The sequence below is a fragment of the Bombus terrestris genome, chromosome 4 (assembly GCF_910591885.1).
Source record: "Bombus terrestris chromosome 4, iyBomTerr1.2, whole genome shotgun sequence".
Classification (NCBI taxonomy): Eukaryota; Metazoa; Arthropoda; class Insecta; order Hymenoptera; family Apidae; genus Bombus; species Bombus terrestris.
The window spans coordinates 16781191-16804818 of record NC_063272.1 but is presented as its reverse complement, the minus strand read 5'-3'; the positions used below and the strand labels follow the sequence as shown (position 1 = coordinate 16804818).

Below are 23628 nucleotides of genomic sequence, written 5' to 3'. Positions count from 1 at the left end.
GAGAGCATCCCGCGAGGTATTGAGAAAAGCCGAAAAGTCACGGAAAGGGGTTGAGAGGAGCTGCGATTAATAACGAAGTTCGGTAGCTGGCTGGTGCGGAGGACGGTCGAAGGGAGGCCCGGTAGCCGCGATGGAAATTTCATAATTACTCTGAACCGAGGTAAAACCCACGCGGGATCATCCGCAAAACAAGTAAAGGGTCATCGGCGCAATTTACGATCAGGGGGCCCCCGGTGAAATGCATTACCATAAAAACCGCTCTAATCACGGGTACACGAGAGAGCAGAAGCCGGAGCCGTGTGAGCGAGCTGCGGCTGAGGCGGCGCGGCGTAGCACACAGGCCACCCAACCTCGCGATATTATATTTTAAAGAGCCGCGGCCCCGGCGTCGGTACGCGTACTCCACTTTATCCGTGCCGTACCGTGTAATAACCTCTGACTTCCTGTTCGTGTAAAGAGTCAGCTATACACACGCTCATTCACTATGGATAAAAGTGAATCGATAATGATACGCACTCGACAAAAATGGCGCCGCCATCAGACAGGCCGGCACTTGCGAGTGGCGAAGCCTGCCTCCTCCACCCTGTCTCCATTCCCTCTCCTGTTCTATCGTCTATATCGCGTACCAAACCCCCTCGTGGGAATAGAGGCGAAGCGCGTCGAACGTTCCGGCTGATAACCGTATTACAATTTAACGAGAAACCGGTGTCAGTTTTGTCGGTGCATAATGGCCGACGATTCGCCCGCTTACACCGGCCCTCGCTCGATCGCGCTTGAACGCTTCGACGAAACGAAACGTTGCGAGGAGCCAACCTGCACACCCGGATACACCAAACTTGCTGACTATTGCCCTCTTTCGTGATACGCTACCCCAACTCCGATTCACTCGCGTTCGGTGATCTGCACGGCGATGGAACCAAGAGGTTGCCATTCGGTGGAATCTACGCGTTTCGTTTCTCACTCTCGGCAACCAGAGATCGACAGATTCTGTCTGCAGTTTATCGTTGGATAAGGACATTTATGTTTTACGTTGATGTAAGTTTCTTCAGTGCGGAGCATTAATTCCGAGGGCGTTGGAATCTGTATTTTCAATCCCAAAATATTTAGTCTCGAAATGAAATAGTACGACGAATCGATAGGTTGACGACTTATTGACTTTTCAAATGCTAAAACAGCACTATAAAACGCAAAATATATAAACGTAATATATCGTTTATTTGCATTTTATCATCGCGTTCTTCTTCTTACAGCCTTCAGGTGGTAAAACGATTTAATACTGACAACGAATCTTAAACTGTGTCGATTCAGCCAACGGTTGAATCAATAATGCATAAAAAAAGGGAATTGTTCGTTGGTTAATTCTGCAGTCGGTGTGAATGCCAATTTTTATCAACGAAATTGAAAATATCACTGGCCTATATAGGTCACTGTAATAACCGCGTTACAAAAAGAAAAATCATCTTTCCAGAATATAATACCCGTTACAATAGAACGAATGAAAGAAAATATGCTCCGTAATGCACAGTTCGTATCTCGTTATTATTTAAATGTAAATGATTCTTAATTATCTCTTTAGTAGCTGCTCTGTATAATTTCCATTCATTCAATTCGACAAGGATTAACAGTATTCCGTTACGGCTACGGTACAATTCTCATAAATATGAAATTTCAGTTCCTGCAATTAAAAATTACAGATAAAGATGGAATCGTTAAAATTTTCGATCGTTCTTTTAACAAGATTACATCTACAATTCAACGGGAGAATTCATATAGAACTAATTCGAGGGTAATTCAGAAGATTATATTGCCAATCTAAATTAATTCCAATGTTTACCAACAATCGTTAATTCAATTTTCTTGAAAATTAACCGCATGCGCCTTACCGCAAAAACGAATCTTTTGCACTCTCTCTCTCTCTCTCTGATTTTCTCTCGTTATTAATACGAATAATACAAATTATAAAATTTGAAAAGAATCCTCGCCTGTACGCGCGCGAATTTCAAATTATTAAAAACTGGCGCACGAAGAACAAAGAAACTACGAAGTTGGTCGAAGCGTAAGAAAAATTTCGCTGCTTTTCTATTCTCGCGTGAAAGGTATCATCGCCTGGAGCAAACGCCAAAGCTATTCAAATTCGCTATTTATTGTATTTTATCAACACACGCGTCCACGTTTCTTCTGTCTTCTCACGCCCTCCATCTTTTCACCATATTTAGGTCGCTTCGCTTTACGTGGTTTTGAACTATCTTTAAATCAGACCAATTTTAATTGACTAATTGTATACGAGATTTGAATGAAGCAAAAGTGATTTCGAATCTTTCTGGCTATTTCTGGTTACGAAGATGCTGGTTTTCCAAGCTATAGTTAATCGTGTAAATACTCCAAAGCGGTATCTGGCGGCGATTGAGACAGCAGCTGCTCTGCTGTGTGCGATAATCATGCAATAATCATGTTGAACGATACAAATGGACGACGAAGCTGTGGCATAAACCTTTACAACGAGCCATATAAGACAATCTGTCTGCCGAAAAACATTGATTTCCTTTCCAAACTCTGGGAAAATTGTTCTTTTCTCGCTTCCAATTGATCGTCATCTTGCACATTGACGATAATTCACGAGATCGTACATGATCTGATAAATAATAAAACAGATCGAAGCAAAACAATTTTTGTCTACTTTAACCACTAAGTGTAATATAAAAATATTACTGAATATAAAAAAATTACTGTTTACGATAATTACAACATCGCGATCGTCTCGTTCTAGTACGACGATGTTAAAACAAAATTCATGAGATGAAATTTCACTTATAATAGCTGTTAAGTGTTAATAACGTCTCTTCGCGTTTTACTTTAGTTTCGTATTATCGATAACGTTCTCAATAAAAGAAATATGAGAAAATATTCGCGCGAATCAGTCGCAGTCACGTCTGTTACGCCAGAATGCCGCGTTAAATAATTTCACGTGAATCGACTTAATCGTCTAATCTGAAATTCTAGCTAATATAAAAGTTGCTTTAAGGAGCACGTTAACTTCAACTTTATTTTATTTGCCCACGAAGCACTGGTTTTGTAAACGGGCCTTATTCTAACTAGGGATCTGTGCCGACAGTTATCATAGACGGTGAGAAATGACCACGCGAGCCGCCCTTCGGAATAATGTTACAATTTCGAAGATATCCTAGGGGTCTGACGTTAAAAATCTTAATTCCACTTTCCTCGGGCCGATACGTGGAAGTTTACGCGCGTGTGTCGGCCACACCTTACAGCTACTTTGATCTTGGTAATTTCATTTTCTTGCACGCTGCTTAAGGGCTACGATGAAAAGCGTGATTAGGAACGCATTTTAGCGAAACGTAACGCAATTATTGTTATTTCGAACACGCAACCTGAGCCGACTCTATCGTTGGATGAAAGAAACGCGGAGCTACAACTTTTATCAGTAATTACACAATCTGCATAACTTCTTCCACTGCGAAAACGGTGTTAATGCTTCGCCGCTACTGATGCTTGTTTTTGTTACACGCGTCCTGGCCACTGATTTAGTGCTTTTGATAGCAACGCGCCCTCTTTAAACCCACTGGAGTAATACGTAGCCGAAGCGAAAGGCATCGAGGGCGATATCTTTCGCGCGATTATCGGACCGCGAGCAAAATTGTTACGAAAATGATCAATGACCGGACGATAGTGACGCAGGTATACGCACACCGTCCATTTCGCGCGGAAAACCTTCGTTTCGAGAACTGTATTTTAGCGTGAAATATATTCAAGATTGAAACAGCGAACGAAGAACTTGCGCGGAGAAATAATCGTTATGGGAGTCGTCGAACGACCTTTCTTTTCTGTTTCCTTTTGCGAGAATTCGTGGGACGAAGTTTAGCGATTCGCGATCTAATTCTGACGTTAGTTTTGGACCTTTCTAAGTAGGTAGAGACAGGATAGGATAGGATAGGATAGAATAGGTAGGTAGGTAGGTAGGATAGATATAATTGAAATTTATGGTCTTGGGTTTTAATCGCAAAGTTGCTTTCGCATCTTTTTTTACAAACGAATAGAAAAATTCTACATCCGATAGTTGCAGTTGGCTTATTGTGCGGTTCAGTGTTTCTTGAAACGATATTAACGACATTGTACATAGAATAGATACCCAATAAAGCCACGTTTCGATTTCGATAAAATAATTAGTTTTATCAAAAACAGCGAAACGTTCTAACCAGTTGCAGAGAAAAGTAATCTATTTGCAAATGTAGTATTTCTAGCGTTAATAGTGCATTGATTTACAATTTCTATATCGCAGTCAATCTTTCCCAGTTAAATTTTCTAGCGTTTTGTTCGAATGAAAATTGCGTTTCTAGAGATTGTAGGAAAAGCTTGAATGGTAATAGGCACGCGATAACGTTTCATAATATACAACCGCAACGAATCATAATTAAAAGTAAAATCATCGTTGATCATCTTGGTATATAATAATTTCGTAATTAAATTACATATTGCTATAAATAAGCAGGCGTTTGGATACTTTTGAGCGGCGTTGTACACAACGTTTCGTACGCAAGAACGCAGCGTCGATCTTGCAACAAATCTATTTCCACGGCATGCAAAAACAGAAGACACGGCTAGCCGGGTAATGAACTAATCTAGCGAGCACCGACAGAGAGAAAGAAGACGAGTCGCGGCACGGAGAACAGAAGCGGCGTTGAAGAAAGGACGGAGGGACGAAGAGCACTTTTGCCGTGGCTTAATAACATGAGTTTTTCCTGGCCGACTCTGGTAAACGGCGAGAGAAGAGAAAGGGACGCGGCCGTTGAAACGGCAAGGAACCATCCTGGGAGTCAGGTCCATGTAAAAGTCCCTTTGAAATTTTTGCTAATTACCTTACGCCACTGACCATGTACGATTTTAATTAACGAATGAGTTTGGTCGTTCCATAAATTCTAATGTCTTTTTCGTTATCGATCTTCGACTATTGAAGTATCGTCGACTATTTGCCAACGGCATTACGTTATTTCTTAGTTGTCTATTCTCTTAATCATATTGTATTTTAGACGTCTAGTTTTTTAATTGCATCATTTTTTAGATATTTGCTCCGTTAATCACGTCGGTTTGTACCATTCTGTGTCTTAGGAATTCTGTGAGAAAGATAAAGCGGCAGCAGCAATTGAAAATACTAGGTTCATTTGTCTGGAGCAAGCACTAAATGCAAGGACGTACCAAAGGTGGTTTACGAGAAATTTTTACGAAAATATTCTATGATTTTGTAAATTAAGGATAGAAAAATGAACTCCTAGATAACGATAGAATCGTAACTACGACAGAAAGTAGCACTTTTGAAAAAAAAAAAAATGAAGATTATTGTTCGTTTAGGTACCGAACGAAAAGTTGATCAATGGTAGCTAGTTAATAAATTCAGATAGAGACGATTTTGGACTTGATTCATTACGGTTCTGATCCATTGATATCGACAGAAACCATTCAGATGGTATCAATATGCGTTGCAGTTTCATCATGCTTAATGACCCCTCTGGGTATAACGAATAATAATATGCAAATAAGGTTGATCTCGATCTTTATGGATACGATGAAGTTTAATAGCACGAGCAAATGCGAGTAGCATGGTATGCCAGTAATTAATCAAACACGTTACGAAAGATTACGTGAATATTTTATCGAAACGTTAATGCCGGCTAATGTAGCCTATACAATGTTAATAATTAATCGCCAATTATGCTATGAAATGACTATGATTATCGAACACCCTTTGCTTTCTCTATTTCTTTTTTTCGTAACTATTGGATTTCATCGCTTGAACTTATCGAAATTTTTTTGTTCTCTGTACAGTTGATTACCGGTTACTTCAGTACGATTATACATAATTAAAAAAAAAAATATATATATATATATATACATACTTCAATAAAAGGAGAAAATTAATTAAATTTCCTTTTAGTGCGTTTAATATGCTGCATCGTTACTCGGTAATAATAAAAGTGTTACAGCTTTCAAAAATGTGGATAAATAATGTTTTAATTCCAATATTTCGATTAATTGCAACAACGAGGCTGAAAAACTCGTAATAAAATCCTCTAGATAAACACGAAATTTCCAATATCGTATTTGTCCGATTTTTAAGAAACAACACGCTTGCGCCGTTTTTCCATTAAACCCATTAAACGCATAACCAGGAAAAACAATACGCAAAAGTAGAAAACGCAAAGCGAGCTTACCGAGATAAAATCGGCGTGGAAGGAGCAAAATACAGCGTAATAAAAGCAGGATGAAAAGAACGAAAGAGCAGGCAAAAGGGTAAAGTTATGAAAGGCTGAGTTCTCTCCTGAAGATAATGACAGTCCAACTGCGAACACCTCTGGTGACTGAGAACCCTGACCGTTGTTATTAAACTTATTTCACGCGGCCATCTCATACCCAGAAGCCCACAGACTGAACGAATGATTTTCTTATTCGGGCGTTTCGCTCGGCGATTATTTAAATGAAACGTTGACTTCGTCAGGATTCTATGGCGCGTAATGATGACGTTTGCCTGTCCCGGGCCACTAATTAATTTTTTGTTAATGCCGCTTACGATATTTTATTTCGGCCGGAGAAATTTAATAACATCGACGTTCGACGGATTCCTCAAACGTACAATTTGGGAAAATTACGAGAAAACGAGGAAACTTTTGTTCCTCGTCTTCGACGAAAGATTGTTTGCGGTATGATGGAGTATTCTTTTGGTCGGATTGATTTTTCTCGTGAAGCAAAGTCGCGCAAAGGAAGAGGGAAAATCGCTCAAAGAAAGTTTTTCTTACCGATGCGTCGTTTGCTTCTTTTCGGTGAGCATCGTTTGCCAAGGTTTTACTTGCTTTTCTGCTTGAATCCTGGAAATGAGATTTTTGTTACGAAAGAGATATCGAAACACGTTTTCTTGTTCGATATATGAATAAGGTAGCAAGAAGAACAACGAGATCGGAAACGCAATCATGTATCAAATGTTTGAATAAAAATGATCGATTTGTCTTTATCCTTCTAACGAATATCGACGCGTTAAAACGGAAAAACGGATCAATTGTTACGATTTGCTACTCTTTAACGTTCTTATCTTACGAGAAATATTTGTTGCCGGGCGGATGAAAAATTTGAGAATAATAGAGAAAAGAAATTCATCAAAAGTTAATGTAAAGAAAAGAATCTGAAACTGGTCATTTTGAGTCCAACGGTTCCAGCGTTAATTTCCCTAGGTTCTGCAGCAATTATTAGCTTCCGAGGCGTACTATACACAACCAAAACGATCTTAATAACAAACAGCTCTTCCCAGTGGGTAGAAGTGTCCGTTCGGGGAGCTGTCATTACCACCAGGAGGCGACTCGCTTCTTCGTAACTTCTCTTTCTCTGCCTCTCCGTGATCTCTTTCTGCGTTTTCTGCGTCTGCTCTTCTGTTTTCGCTTATTGTTGGTCTTCCTCCGCGTCTCCGTCCATCCAGCTCGTAGCTTTCTCTTCCTCTTCGTTCGTCCTTCTCTCTCGTTTCAGTCTAACCTTTTCGTCCGTCTCGTTCGTTCTCGTTCCACGCGCGACTCTACTCGACCTCTGGGAATTTCTCCGGCAGCAGCAGAGATAATGACAGTCGCGAGGGTGGTCGGGTGATGCGTGACCACGTGCCGACTTCCTCTGCGTGAGATTGCATCTGAGAGCGACGCTACGCACTGAAAAATCCGACCGGGCAGATCGGCCACGAGAATGGAATTTCTCTTTCGCCACGAGATGGACAACCGTGAACAGATGGAGAACGATTGGGCATGATAATCGCATGAGAGATCCCCGTACACACGATCGGTTCCGTAATGCTTGGTTCTTTTGGTGGTTTGGCTTAGGTCGTTGATCGTCAGAGAAATAATTTGCGAAACGAATCATCAATCATGTTCGAATAACTATGAAATAATATTAAACGAAGGTCGTAATTATCTAAGGAAAATTATACTATTGTGCTTTTGCTATTATTAATTTAATAAGTGTATGAACAATATATCTGCTATTATTATTTAATAGGAATAATTTTTTGTTCCTGTCTTCATTCGTTCGACAAATTCGTCTACGACAACCAACAGTTTCGCTTCCACACCTCGGAACAGGAAAAAGCCAAAAGTCACGACAGAGAAGTATAAAATCTGCAGATTCATAGCAGATTGGCGAAAAAGGATCACGGAAGCCGCGATCGGTCCATTACGAGATATAATACGCAGTCGATTTCTTTCACTTAGAAAAAAATCCTGCCGCGTAATGCACGCTATTAACACATGTTGGATTGTTTTCTCATGCCGACGAAGGAATTTGGATAATTGGACGTACACTCTGGCCAGCTACTTCGATATTACGAATATATCGCAGCATATAAATCACGCGTATCTCGCGCGTCTTCTTTCTCAGACGCGTATACTCGTCTGTCTACATTCCTGTCCATAATTCCTTTACTTGTTTAAAGTATTCCATCTTTTTCCTCTAATTCTCTTCCTTTTCCTTATTTTTCATCTTTTTCCAGTCATTCGTCTACCCGTAGCTCCTGTTTAACAGCAGCTACACGATCATTTAATTACGTACCAAACTTTCTTGCTACCTGTTTCTATTCGTCCTTGGATTTTTATGTATTTATGGGAAATTTGAAAGTGTAACCAATACATATAATATACGAAAATATGTAAAATATTTGAAGTAGGATAACGTAGAATTTAGTAGAGGTTTGGTAGATATAATTTTATTAAAGGATTATGTAGATGCACGTACCGATTAATTAGTGTGTACATTTATTAAATTATATAAATTGTACGTCTTCAGTGTCTATGTGCGCTTATAGTGGAAATAAAGCTTCGTTGAAGTTTTAAAGATAAAAAGAAAAAAAGGAGGAAATCATTTAATAACTTATTTATTTTATGTTTCCGGTGCTAAGAATCGTTGTCGTCAATTTTGTGAATCGTTTCAATTTTTTATTGCGAATCTGTTTATTTGTTTGTCTATCGTTAGTTTATAAGGAATTGACAAGATATTGGGATATATGGATTATTGTTAAACTATAAATTATAAGATCGATGTGCTATGGAAGTTTATGTCACTATATTGGAAGAGCAATAGCATATGGAAAATTAAAAAAAAATATATAGAGATGAAATGGTGCGAAAAAAGCGAATACGAGTGTGCAAAACGCGCAAGATTCGACACAATAGACACGAATTTTTTCCAAACTCCCGGCGTTTATTGATGGGTTCGGAAAATAAATTTATATCAAATTTCTGCCTTCTACCTACGCGATATCAAACGCCAGCACTTTAAAAAGAAAAAAAGAAACAATAAATAGAACGAATAAACGCGTAACGATTTTGTCCTTGATATTCGGATTTTATCTGAATGATATTTTCATAAGGATTATAGGTTTTACACGGGAGAGGAATTATACCCAGATTCTATTAATTTTTTGTTTATGCGGGCTAAGATTAATATTTTTATTTATATGGAAAGAATGTTGATGGAAAGAAAATCAAATATATTTGTCTATATAGAGAGAAAATGTAGAAAATAAATCAATATATATTTTCAATTATATAAGATAATTCGTAGAGATAATATTCGAAGATAAAGAGATCATCATAATTCTTTAAAATAGAATTCCAAACATTTGTAATACTAATAAAAATTTTTGACGGCTATCAAAAACCTGCGGGTACTTCGTAATATTAAAAAAAAAATAAATATACATTTGGAGATAACATCCGCAGAAACAATTATTACTCTGTCGAATAATGAAGGATGCAAATAAATTTCTCTTCTAAAAAAACGCATGCTTGAACAAGGACGTTAAACCAGAATTTCAATCACTCGCGACTATTACGTACGATATGTCCACATTCGACCAAAACCGAAACAATTGAACTTCATAGTCCAATTAATTTCAGTAAAATCGATCCTTGGTTACCTATATTATCCTGCGATATGGGCAACGTAAACGACAAACAAAATTTCAGTCGGAGTAATAAAGCAAGCAATATTCAATTCGACTGTCGATACTAACCAATTACGATACTTTCTTAAGAAAGTATACTCCATTAACAAAATGAAGAGGCAGCTAAGAAGCTAATAAGTAAAAATGAGCCAAAGAAATATTATTAAAATTACTCTGTCACTGTAAGTATCATTTCGGTTGATTACTTGCAAGAATTAACCGAAGGTTTTACACGAACCAATTAAATTTCACTTTACTAATTCGCAGAACAATAAACTACGTAAACCCTAAAACTGTTGAGTTTAAAAACTATTCTAATCTCCAAATGTACTTGACAAATACACATGGTGGGTCTGCAGCTACGTCTTTTCTTATTTAAGTACGATCTTCCAATTGAAAGTATCTCTTTTTAATCCATTCAACGAGCCTGTTTGCAATACGCTTAATTCCGCGTCTAATCGAACATAAAGAATTATGTTTGGTCCATCGAGATATTTCTTGCAGGAAGTAAAAAGCTAAAAAGATTCGGTATCCGTGTATATACATATAAATTATGTTAAACGTTGTACTGTAACGAGCGTAGTATTAAAAATAGGCGAAGAAGGAAACGCGTAAAAATTTTGACGAAGCGAGATATTGATTTTTAATACAATAAATTAACTCCACTTGCCGGGGAAATAGCGGTGACGTAAGTAGGTTAGCGGTTCTGATTCGTCGACGTTTTCTTGAGAAATCTGGATGCAATATAAAATATCCTGCGACGGAGCTGTGTCGTAAAACTTTCTGATTCCTTTGATACGCCGAAAGAAAAGGAAATGCGGGTGATCGAGTGCATGCAGACGATGAAGCGCCTGCTTACATGCGACTCCAGACGATCTATATACGCGAAATGGATAAGATTTCCATTTATAGACATTTTAAGACACTCGTCGGGATGGAAGAAAGCGGTCGCGGATGAAATATATCTTTGCGTATCGATGAAAATTACTCGGCGTACGATATTTTTTATCTTCGAGATGTGATTCTCGAGATTCGAGGGTCTGTTACGAAATGACAAGCTATTGGAAAATTCACCACGTGTCACACTGTTAACGAGAAAATTTATCCCGGAAGAGTTACACTTCGTCGCCTTAAGAAGGTTTGATTCGAGTTTTATACGGATTTCAATAAACAAATCGGTTTGGTTATTAATATCGGCACATTGCTTGTATGCACATTATTCTAGAAAAATTTAATGCGAATATTAATTCTGAATGGTACAAGAGAATGGTACAATGGTATTCTATCGCTTCAATTATTTAGCCGCAAGCAGTATGCTCTATCGATGCAACTATTGCATTTTTATTCTTGCGTATTTCGATGAAATGGCTTGCAATTAAAAATACAACGGAAACAACGTACAGTGTGTAGGAACAAATATTATCCAAAACGAAGAAGTTTCTTGGTGAGAAAAAAAGATGCAACTGTAGAGATGGAGCGGTCACATTTTAACACGTAACAAGAAATATATTAAAAAAGGATAAGAGAATCGTAAGCGACAATTGTTTAAGGTGGTGTCCTGAATTAGAATGTTCTAAAACAGCGTCTGTTTGTGATTTTTTTTAGAAGAGAAAGGAAGAAATGAAGTTATTGAATTTTGAGATACGATTTTCTATATATTTAACGAAAACAAAAAAATTCTTTTTATAGTAAAAAAAAAAATTGTAACAGATTTCTAAGCCTATTTCATGGGCGTGTTGTCGCTGCAGGGCGGGAAAGATCCACCTCGTAATTCTTGACTGAAGCAAAAAACCAAAAAAGGATTAAATTATTATATATTTTTCTTCTGGGTGAACTAAACGACGGCAGAAAAAAGTCGAAAAAAAGTTTTAAAAAATCACAAAAAGACGCTGTTTTAGAACATTCTAATTGAGGGCGCATTCCCTCAAACGACGTGCCATTATATAAAGCGATATAATAAGATTATTTAAAAGAAAATAAACTCGCGAGGTTACTAGAGCCATAAATTTTACGATTGTAAAAGTTAATCGACGACATTATTGAAGCTACTTAGCCGCAAGAAGGCAACGATATTTGCGAACATAAATTATATCGACGAGCCATTTCAATTCGTTCTGGCGAAATGAAGTTTTTCAATTTGATTTTCGCCAAAATCCGAGCAACAAATTATTCTCGTTGACAAAGTATTGCTCAGTGGATTATTAACAGCGATCGTAATAAAAGATCGTTTCGTGTCGAGCACGGTGTTCATCGTCGCGCAAGCACGGACACGAGCACCTTTTATAGAGGATTCCGCGTGGCTTTTGCGTGTGCCCGCCGAGTGGAAGTTACGCACAAAAAGATCTATCCGGGATGCACGCAGTCGTAAAATCTCGATCCCCTCGAGTGGATTCGAATGGCTGTTGGCGAGAGGCGCACGTAACCTAACCGTCTCGAAGCGTTCGTACTTGCTACGTACATATACACGCGTGTAAAGCCATAACATAATATCTACGTTATACGACAAAGTTGTAAGATATTTAACAGAGGGAGATGGAAAAATATTGTACCACATTATTTTAAATAATATTTTCCATAGAGAGCGTGGTCGGAAATATCGTAAAAGCTGAGAAAGGACAGTGGCTAGGTTCTTATGCGAAAATGAATCAAAAATGTAAGATACAGTCTGTTCGTTCGAGATATACTTTTTGAGAAAATTAATATCCACGATTCGTTCTTTAAACGCGTATATGTTCGATACGTATTTAAATAACTAAAATATCAATAAGATAGCCATAAGTATGTAAGTTAAGTTATAGATTATGTAGGTCAAGATATTTGCTTCTTTTTTAAAGAAATTAATTAATTATAGCGAGATGTATATTCTACATTTCGTGATTTATAATTTTCTGCATCGAAGTCGTTATCACACGTAATATATTTTATTATTGAAATACGTACTTGCTTTTAGGTCTGATTTGTGAAACCGTATCTATTTGTGCAGCGAATGTGTTAGAAAAGGGCGACAACGGCACAGTGTCGTGTAGAAAATGACAAAGATCAAATTCTTGTGGCTTAGAGTTCAGAAATAACGCCCTAAATCAACCGCTTTGATCTGTTAAGTAATTAAATATGCAAACTCTGCTAAGTGGAGCTCATAGGGTCCTTGAAAACGCCGTTGGAGAAACGTCCTTGACCGATCAGATCTTTTGACCACAGGTATAGCTAACGTGTCATGTATTTTATAAAAAATATCATTTATATATTTGAAAAAAGAAGATAATATCGTTTAATCTATGTTTAAAACGTGTGATACTTTTCGTTAAATAAAACAACACCTAAATAGCAGTCGTATGAATGAAATTTATTTCATTTCAAACTTTTTCCTCCAACTAATTAAGAAGCATTCAATTTATCTATTTAAGTTACGTCAAATTCGGGGAGTTTATTATCTTCAAATATGTTTAGATTTATTTCATACGAGTTTCAGCATCTCGAAATGCATCGGCGAAACCACTCGAACAAATGGAAAACGACGTTCAGAAAAAGAGTTACAGAAACAAAGGCATACAGATATAAGAAATATCCAAAGTAGACTATTCGTTTTAACGTCTAATAAGTAAGGCGAATCTCTATTTTAAATTCTATCTATGTCTTTGTAAGAAATGTATTATAAGTTTATCCAAGAGGACCACAGCAAACGTGTTAAACGTTCGTAGTTTCCCAACGTATGGTTCGGATCGAAGGAGAGCGAAAAAAAGAAGGAGTAGGAGAAAAAAAGTAGGAACCAGGAGGAAGGATGGAAAAAAAAAGAAAAAGGAAAAGCCGATTAGATAGTGCAGATCACCGATTTCTATATTGTCGCTCGTAGTCGAATCCCTCCGTACGGCGTGTTAGATCGAATGGTTTTATCCAAGCGAATAATCATCCGACAGGAGAAGCCGAAATCGGATCAGCCTTAATCGAGCATACCGCGTCCATCTCTTAACAAGTTTCATTGTAACGTTTAATATTTTCCGCCAATATCCAGGGAAATATTTTCTCGCTGTCCGTCGCGCCATATTTTATTACCAGGCCGGACCGACGCGCTCCACCGGCAATAAACTAGAAACGTAACACCGAATGGACATCGTTTACAACGAGATGACACATCCCAGGATTTCCCATCTGCTTATTTTGATTTATTACTCTCAGCCCGTTACGTTTAATTCTCTTGTCTGCCGATCGAAAACCTCTCGCGTTTCAAACGCCAACGAAACAAGCGCGAACAGTATCGAGAACGTTTTCGATGATTGGTCGACGATCGAAGAAGTCGGCTGGATCGAGGACTAAAAGGGAAACTGGTTGATGCAGGATTTCCCTTTCCGAATTCCTTTTTTCTTTCGTTCTTCTTTTTTTTTTCTTTTTTTTTGGTGGGAGAGGGAAGAGTGACAACAGAAGAAATCGGCTGGATAGAGGATTAAAGGGAAACTGGTTGATCCACGATTTTATTTTCTCCTTTTGTTTCTTTCTTTCGACTCGCTTCTGCAGAAAAATTCTCCGCTTCGAGTATTTTTTTTACTCGTACGTGTTTGACGAGAATTTTTGTATACGCATTCAGCAGTTTCGGTATTCTACAAGTTTTTTAACATTTGATCGAAGTGTCAAAGTATTGAAATATATTAAAAGCACGCGAAGAAAATGCGATACGATCGATTTTCTTGACTTTCTGATTGCAATGTTATCGAATGGTTTGAAAGAGCAGCTTCGATACGATATAGCTGAGAAGCTTTATAAAAATGAATAATAATTTAGTGAGATCTTGCAAAGACAAAGCAAGAGCATGATCAATATTTTGACGATTAGAGAATTGCATCTTTTCGCAACATATTAAATTGCATATTAAGAGAGAATGAAGCGAGAAATCCTTTCCTAGTATTTCTATTGTAACGCGTCATTTAATAAAAATTTAAAGGACTAAACCTGATCCTATATCCTTCTTCCAATAGGAAGAATCCGTAACAAGTAATTTAAAACTTACTCCTTCTGAAAGATTTTAGGCAAGGGAAAATTACTGGCTATAAAATAATTAAAGCGCAAATGGCACACGATTAATAACTCGTAACGCAAGATAAATATGCGTATCATTTGAAAATATTAAATGTGCTCAACTTCGCCATGCTAACTTTTATAGCGTCCCATAATCATTCTGAAATGTCTAATAAATTATTCTGAAAGTCTAACAAATTTTCTAAACGCTATATACTTGAAATACTCGGATGAATTAATACCCAAAATCATGATGTTTAGGTAGTTCGGAATAAAAAGTAGGAAAAATCGCAACGCAAGAATTGCCACGCACGGTATACGCCATAGTTTCCTTATAATCGATGAAATTATGAATTTGCATCGTGACAAGACCATCGCGAAATTAACACGAAAATTGGACTAAAATATTTCTAAAATGCAGCAAGGTAACTGGAGATATATAAGTTAAAATATCTATCGTGCAAGATTTCCAGGGATGCAGAAGAGCGGAAGGATCAAACGATCATGTTGCAAAGGAAAAAGCGAAACGCTAACTCCGTCGTAACGATTCGTGCGTGCACGCGTGAGTGCGTGAGTCAGTGCGCTGTCACGCAGCCGGCCGAAGAAGCGAGGAAGAACCAAAGAAGATCCTATCTGCTCGAACTGGCCTCGCCATTAGTGTCACGAGAATAGGAAGGACTTACGTCCGCGGTGGGGCTACAGCGTGCTACAAAAGTAGAAGTTTATTTGGCTCAAAATAAAAAGCTTATGTACCATTTTTAATTGTATTGCATAAAGTTTAGGTAACTCGTTTGGTCGATCTATCGGAATTTGTTGGTCCACTGGATGGTTAGTTCGTATTCGTTGCGAGTTAAAGATAACGCCGAAATTTATATCGATTGAAGATGGACAACGATAGTGATTTAACGTGATAGAAAACAGAAGTCTTCCCTAAATCGCTGTATCATTGACAGTAGGTTTCATCAGTATTAGTAGTAGCATAGATTTTGAATAAATTTCATAGAATTTTGTCAACGTTGAATTATGATTTAATAAGAAATTCTTAAACTTCTAGATCAATTTTAATAAATAGTTCTGTTATCTTTTACTGAAATTTTTCGTCGATCCGTACGTATTTTGAAATTAATCAAAGTAAAATAATTTCGTATATCGAAACGATTTTGTTAACGTAATTCGATTAACCGACGTTTAGTAATTTACTGGATGAATTATCTTGGTATTTCAAAGGAAAAAGAACAAATAGTTGTAATGATCGTGTTTAAAGAAAAGAAATCAAGAGGCGGAAAATTAGATGCGCGATGAAGAAATTCTAAATCAAGTGTTATAGCAGATAATGAAGCTTGATAAATTGAAAAAAGTGAAACAGGCCTAACTGATAGTTGATGATTTAAATGGTCACGGTTTTATTCTCCTCGTTTCATTCTGGTTCCGAATAATTAATTAGTATATTTAATATGCTGCTGAAATTACAATAAGCGTTCTGAAATTAAAGCGGAAATAATATCTGCATGTGTTTTACAAGTGCTTTACTTTCTCATTGTTCTCAGCGTTATATCATTATTGTTACACAACAAGATAGGAAATTATGCAAATTTTGAAATTCGTGGCCAAACTGAAGCACTAAATTATCAATACGTTGTTGCTAAAATATATATGATTCGATAAAAAAAAGTACTTTTTTATTATATACATATACGTACTACGTACATGTAATTTTACACAAAAATTTGACCTCGTCGAGAAAGAAACGTAAAATTTGGTCGAAGCATGTTGCACAGAAAAATATGGATATGACACAGATATAAAACTTTTGCGTTCTCTCTTTGCTTCTTTCCAACCATTATATCGTACGTAGTTGCTTTAAATGTACGAAAGAATAGTCAAGTCTATCAAAGATCGATAAATGTCCAGTTATTTCTAACCAGTAAGCACGTCCAAACACTTAATCACAGTATCGTAAAATAGACGTACACGTTGGAACGTAGATCGACGACCTAAAGTGGTCACCGCAACGACTCTGCCATTTCGTTGGACGAACGAGCGCCATTCGACGGCACCGCTTTAAAAGTCTAATTATTTCCAGATTTGTGGATCGTTCCAATAAAATCTTCCGAGCGTATCACTGAGTTTATGCCGCGTGTGATGCGCGCGTAGAACAACAATGAGGCCGCGAGCATTAATTAGAATTTCAATTAACCGGCCCGTAATGGCGCACGCATCGATCAGTGCATATCCGTTTTCTGGAAACGGCAACGGCCCAGGTCGAAATCCCGCGATCGCTCAGACATTAGCCCATAAAAATTGCAAACTCGTCCTTGTTTGCTCGGCAGAGCGCGTAATTAGCATCGATTGCGAGGACGACGTCTCTTTCTGAAAATTGCCGATCGTTCCTTTGGAGAATTTAATCCTAAAACGTTGCATCGAACTTCGATTTATCCAATCTGTCGAAATTTGATCAACCGTACCGAAAATATCTTTTGTTTATTCGATTAACCACCACACAGCTCCGTTTAGTTTGATTATAATTATTTAAATAGCCGTCGATACTTGAAGACTTGGGCAATCGTCTCGATACGACTTTGCCTCGATTTAATCTCGTTATATCGTATTTTCGCGATTTCCTAATTAATTTTGCAGATTGGTTTCTTAGTTTTATGTAGCTAAATAATCAGATTTGATATAAGGAAAGAAAACAAAGGATGTGAGTTAAATGCATAGATAGATATACTGTTCATTTGCCACGTGAAACTTGATTTAACATTCCATTTTATTCAACTCTTCTTAGTTTTAACATTTAAAATGTACGTATTATTTTATGTTATAACTTTGGTAGTAATATGTCAGTTTTTATTCGCTATCGATTATGAAGATGTAAAAATTGATAAAAATATATAATAATCGAAAACAGTTTACCCAGTATAAACCGGATGGTTTGAAAAATGTCGTCTGTTGTGGTATTCTGTATTCCTCAGTTTCTTGGCAACTCCGTAAAATAATTCCTAAAATTAAACGAATCTTTCCTTTCATACTCACGAAGAGTTGAAGAACAAAATGCAGAAACGTAGATTAGCTGAAAAAGAATACCTTAATAAATTAAGAACATTAGGAATGTCATTCGATTATTATACCGAAGTTGCGAAGAGCCACATAAGGGAGCATTCGCAAGAAAGCTACGTTAAAAAGGTCGCTATACACTAAATAGCTGTGCAACAATTTCGTTTATTCGCTTTGCCATTTAAGTTTCTTCTCAGTCGTAAAATACGGGAAAAACTAAAAAGAAGGGAACAATTGTAACAAAACGAGGGTCGACGATCGTCGATCATTGTCAAAGTTTTGTTTTCCATTAGAGTTCGTGTAATTAATATCATATTGGATACACAGAGACTTGGTCGAGTGAGTAAGTACGTGTATCGTAGACGGCTGGTAAAGTGAATACCGTCTAAGCGAGATATTCGAAAACTGTCCGATTAACGATCCGAAAGTGCCTCGGGCCAAGATTCAAAATACCTCGACGGACGTTATATTCTCGTCGTACATTCCTATGGTGTCCTGTGTTTCAGCTACGGCCGCACCAACAGCTTCTGCAGCTTGTCTCACGGTACCCATGGAAAACTTTGGGGCCTCGCGTCGCTCAATTTGCATCCACCCATCGAGAATGGTAATTAAGGGCGAAGCGTAAACCTTGATTAGAATTACAATCGTAAACGGAGTCGGTTCGATCCTCTGAGCGATCTGCTATTGCCAGAGGGTGTACGTCAACTTGAAAACTGTAAATTGATCGTGACGCTGGATACGATCCTTTGGTCTTTGAGCAGCGTACGTACGTGGCTCTATACGACAACACGCGGCTATACGAGGATTTGTTTCTTCAAAAACTTACGTCAATTACATGTGTGTTTACAATGATTGACGAAACATTCCTAGACACTTTTTACGTATACCTATATACTTCGCAAAGATCACCAAAGTATTGGAACAGCAGGTTATTCGCTAAATTAACGAGCCACTATATTTAGCGAGACTATCGTTAGTGATAATTCTACGATTAAAATTAATACTTACGGTATGTAACAGTGTTTGGCTAAGTGTACGTTTGCAACAAGCGTCCTGTAATTTCTGTATAACTTCATTTTCCAATTGATTTCCAACTCTACTATTACGATCAGCTACTTTGCTATAGAACTGGTAGTTTCGTAGTCGAAAGTTGCGTGACCTATTCTTTCGAATAATTTGATTACCGTGAAAAGATGACGGCGCAGAGAATAATATCGATTTAATTTTCAATTTGAAACTGCAAAGAGGTAATACGTCTTTTTTATATAAAAAACAGATATTACTGCTGATCCGAACGAACGCATTGTACTTCCAGTACGAGAGACAAACATTTAAAGTCACTGAAACGGAGTTTAATGTACTTGTGCAAGGAGCGAATGGAGCGAAACGGTGTCTTTTATTATTACAGTAACACGTTGCTTCGAAATTTTAATACACAATTTTAATACAATTAACACGCAAAGAGAATAATTGATATACCTGAAAAGATTCGTTCCCTGCATAAATTGCCAAATCTGATACTCGATACGTTCAAAGTATTTAAAAGTAAAATCCATTTTTCCAGAATTATTTTATTACAACGGTTCATCCAAAAATGTTTGAAATGTATCTGTTTTTTTCTAAAAGAAAAATATGAATGTAACACTTAAACTCAAGTGACATTAATTCATGCATTATATAAATCTGAAGTTGTTAGTTTTAAAAAGAGAATCGTGTATTTATAGTATGATCGTTACATTCAGCTGGATTCTCGAGATTTCTCGTGATCGGGACGCATTCCGGCGCGAATTTTCGTAGGCAACTCGGCTGGAAGCGACGCAATCAGAAAAAAGGTGGAAAATATCGGCCGCTAATTGTCGATTCGGCCGGGTATTTCTGAAGAATTATCCTACGCTCTCGGGTTTTCTTCCATGCTCAATCCGAGTCCATTAAACGCAAAGTCAGTCGGGCAAATTCAATAAGCGAATCGTTTTCGCGCGCGGAAATTAATCGTTTCACCCATTAAACACCGCCATTGAGAGTAATTCAACGGCGTTTCTTTTCTTCGCGTGCCATTGCTCCGCTGCTAGAGAGAGGTTGAGGAGACTTCAATTTTCCCAGTTTTCAAAATACGCCAGACCGATTCACTAAATGCCCCAGCCAACGTTTGTTTTTTCTACCGGTATTTCGAAGAGATTTTCTATGCAGATACAAAAGGAACAATACCTGCTTGATCCTGCTTATTATACGATACGACACACAATACGACACGATAATAAAATAATAATTATATGTACATGAAGACAATAGACGAACAGTCACGCTAGAAACACGTCAATATATCATATACTTTCAATTAAATATGCAAAACCGTTCTAAATTTGCGGTGATTTGACGTGGCACGTTTCGATATATTCTACAAACATCTAGCTGATTCGCTTAAAATAAATTCAACTTAAAACGCAATCGTATCTTATTGTACGCCAAAAATGATCCTGTTGCAGCTGAAACATCCTGTACAACGTACACGTCTGGTCGTCGCTCCGTAGGACTCGAACCGAAGCAGCGGGAATATCGTTGATGAATTAAGCCCCGACGAAACACGCCCGTTATTTTCATAGTCCGAGCTGAGACTTCATTGTTCGCAGGCTCAGATTTTCTGCCGGATTACCGGCGGCTCGAACCAGCCCGGGTTTGCCGACAGATTGTTAATTGATCGGAAACACGCACGGTTGCGCGCCACCCGCTGCTCCGCTGCTTCCCGATAAATATTCTCTCTTCGAACGTATATACCTCGTACGTGTATGTACGTGCATTTATGTGTACGTATTGGTCGAAAACAATTAGGGACGATTCGCGTATCCGAACGATTCGACAGGAGGAATTAAAACGAACGCGGATGAAGGATGTGTAAGAGAAGTTCCGGCATTGATACGAGCCGAGGGTTGCTTTGACAATAGGATGGCTTCGTGTTTCTTTGGAAAAAAGTGACACGAGGTATCTGACGGCGTAGAGATAAAGGAGAACATGGGGGAAACCGATTTGCTTAAAGGCTCGTGTTCTTTTGGCAGCTGAATCATTCGCTTTTCACTGGATCCTGTCGAGTTTTTGCCGAGGATGGAATCTTCGCGCTGGTGATAAACTCAGATGTATTATGCCAGGCAGAAGTATGCAACTTGTCGATGCTATCGTTAATTTTGATGATAGGTTGATTTGTGCCATTGTATAATAGCTGTCTGTAGAAGTCTGTGACGTTTGATCGAATAAGTTGCCTAACTGTTGTATTGTGTTTGAAGTAATTTTTTTTAGCGATTATCATCCAAGCGATGTCAGAAATAAAGACATTGTCTTTGCGTATATTCTTTGTTTGTTCATAGATTCGTCGATTTTATTCTTACGAAGAATCTTGGATATTTTCTATTAATGTTTTATTTCAGTGGATTTAAAATGTTACGAATTATTACAACACATGTACACGCATTCACACATATTGCACAGAGATCTGTTATCTTCTTCGAATTCTCAAGTCATCCTGTTTTCGATCCAGCACACGTCCTTCGTATTTTACGTTTGCTCGATAATCGTATCTTTCAGTCATCTATTTATTTACAATCATTTTTTTAAACGATTAACCTTTAAACGTGCAAATAAATCGGTAATTAACACCAAGTATATGATTATTCTCATATACTTTCATCGTCTTACATATATATTTCTACCTTAGCGATAATATCGTTAGCTAACTGATACGACAACTGTGACAAACAGTATGACATATGTCCAGAACGAATGGCTACTTAAAAATGTATCTTTATGAAAATTTTGATTCGATTACGGAAATATTTGTCACCAACGAGACTTAATTAAAACACAAAATATCCCGGTGGAAAGTAAAATTTACGCAGAGAAGTAAATTTCGCGAAGTACTTATTTTCCTCGAGTGAAAAATAATATATTAATTACGAACTCTCCGTGCGAATCGAATATTTCTTTCGAACATGAACGTGTATCATGTCATACAAAAATGAGAAACGACGAAAAAATTGAACGACTTTCTGTCTTACGGCTCCTGCTACCACCATGATTCCGTGATAAAGCATTTTTCAGCTGCATAATTACGAAACATTTTTTTGTTACCTATCTCCATAAAACAAACTGTCAAACGTCACCAAAAAACATTTTCAGACACCCATGCTTCGCGGGAATAAATGAATTTATGTTCATCACCGACGTATTTTCCAAACTATCGTGTTACAAATCTAATATCCGCCAATATCAGACGTTGTTACCATGTAATGTGACAATAAATTATATCACCGATTTTTCAGAGTCGTCGCAGTCTTCGAATATAAATTAACACGACAAGCGAAAATTCCGAAGAGAAAGCGAACATTTTGCGTAACGTGTTAACTCGTTAGCGTGATTTTGTTCCTTTCGTTAATTCTATCGTCTCCTTATTAAACGTTTGACATAATGTTACAGAAAAGGAATATATCTTCGATCATCAGTGTATTCATTCTCTTTTTCTATCTAGAACCATTTGCATTTCAATTTACGTAAGTATAGAATAGTCGTCTAATTAATAAGAATAATTTATTCAAGCTGAGTAATTTGCCTCGTAACGTAATGCAGATTTAACGCAAATTCTATTATCAACAATTTCTTAATCATCTCTGATCTATACTTGAAAGTAGATTATTTACCTGCAGGCTATCAGTGGTGTGATAAACAGAGAAATATATCTAACACTTAAATTGACAGCTCGATGGCTATAGTTTCCTACGAGGATATAACTTCTGCTCATCAAAAGGAAAGAAGTTTGCTCGATGTTAATACTCTCAGCTGCAATTCTCGTAATTCAATAACGTATGTATATTATCTTATTTGCGGAAGTAAGTTTGTTGTTCATTTTACCGATACCTTTATACCTGATAGTTTCTCGTTGATCAAAATAATTCTACCATAGAGTTATCCAAATTATTTTCTCGTTTCTGAAATCTTCTCTTACTGGTTTTAAGACGTACGATATTTTCTCATTCTCCGGTTATTATACTAAAACAAGTTTGATCGTACTGAGCAAAGTCCAAGACTGTATTTTATGATATTGAAGCATAAGTGACTCGAATAATCCTACGTTACCGCGTGTTGTACCAAAAATAATTATAGAAAACCTTTGGATATTTTGTTCTTAATACCTTCGATTCAAAGCGGATTTATTTTATTCGAACGAAGGTTTTATTTTTTATTAGAATCAGATTTTTGTTGAAACAGAAAATGGAAACGTCCTGACGAGTAAAATATTCAACCAAAATTATGCATCATCTACAAATTTTCTGCGTGTTTTTCCTCAAGCGGAACAATCGTATCGAATCCAAGATTTCACTCTATGTTTCTTCGTTCCGACGAGATGATCTGCGATTCGACGTAACCGCGAACGCGATGTCTGCAATCAAATTGTATATTCAAGCCAATCGATGACTGAGAACAAGGTAAATCCGTCTTTTCGCGTAATAATAGAGATGAATACTCTCGAGTGGATAATCAGAGCCGATCGATTCGTCGACTATCGTGTATCGTTCCGCGGACGTATCTTTCTCGTTTAAACT

At 37.4% G+C, this 23628-nt stretch overlaps 1 long non-coding RNA gene across 2 annotated transcripts in view; it reads right to left on the bottom strand.

Annotated features, from left to right (window-relative positions):
* The window catches only part of LOC105667202, a 112031-nt gene that overhangs the window by 38895 nt on the left and 49508 nt on the right, over positions 1-23628 (bottom strand). For both annotated transcript variants that reach the window (XR_007223794.1, XR_007223795.1), the window contains exon 3: positions 6807-6875. This is a non-coding gene — a long non-coding RNA (uncharacterized LOC105667202). The remainder of the gene's footprint in view (positions 1-6806; positions 6876-23628) is intronic.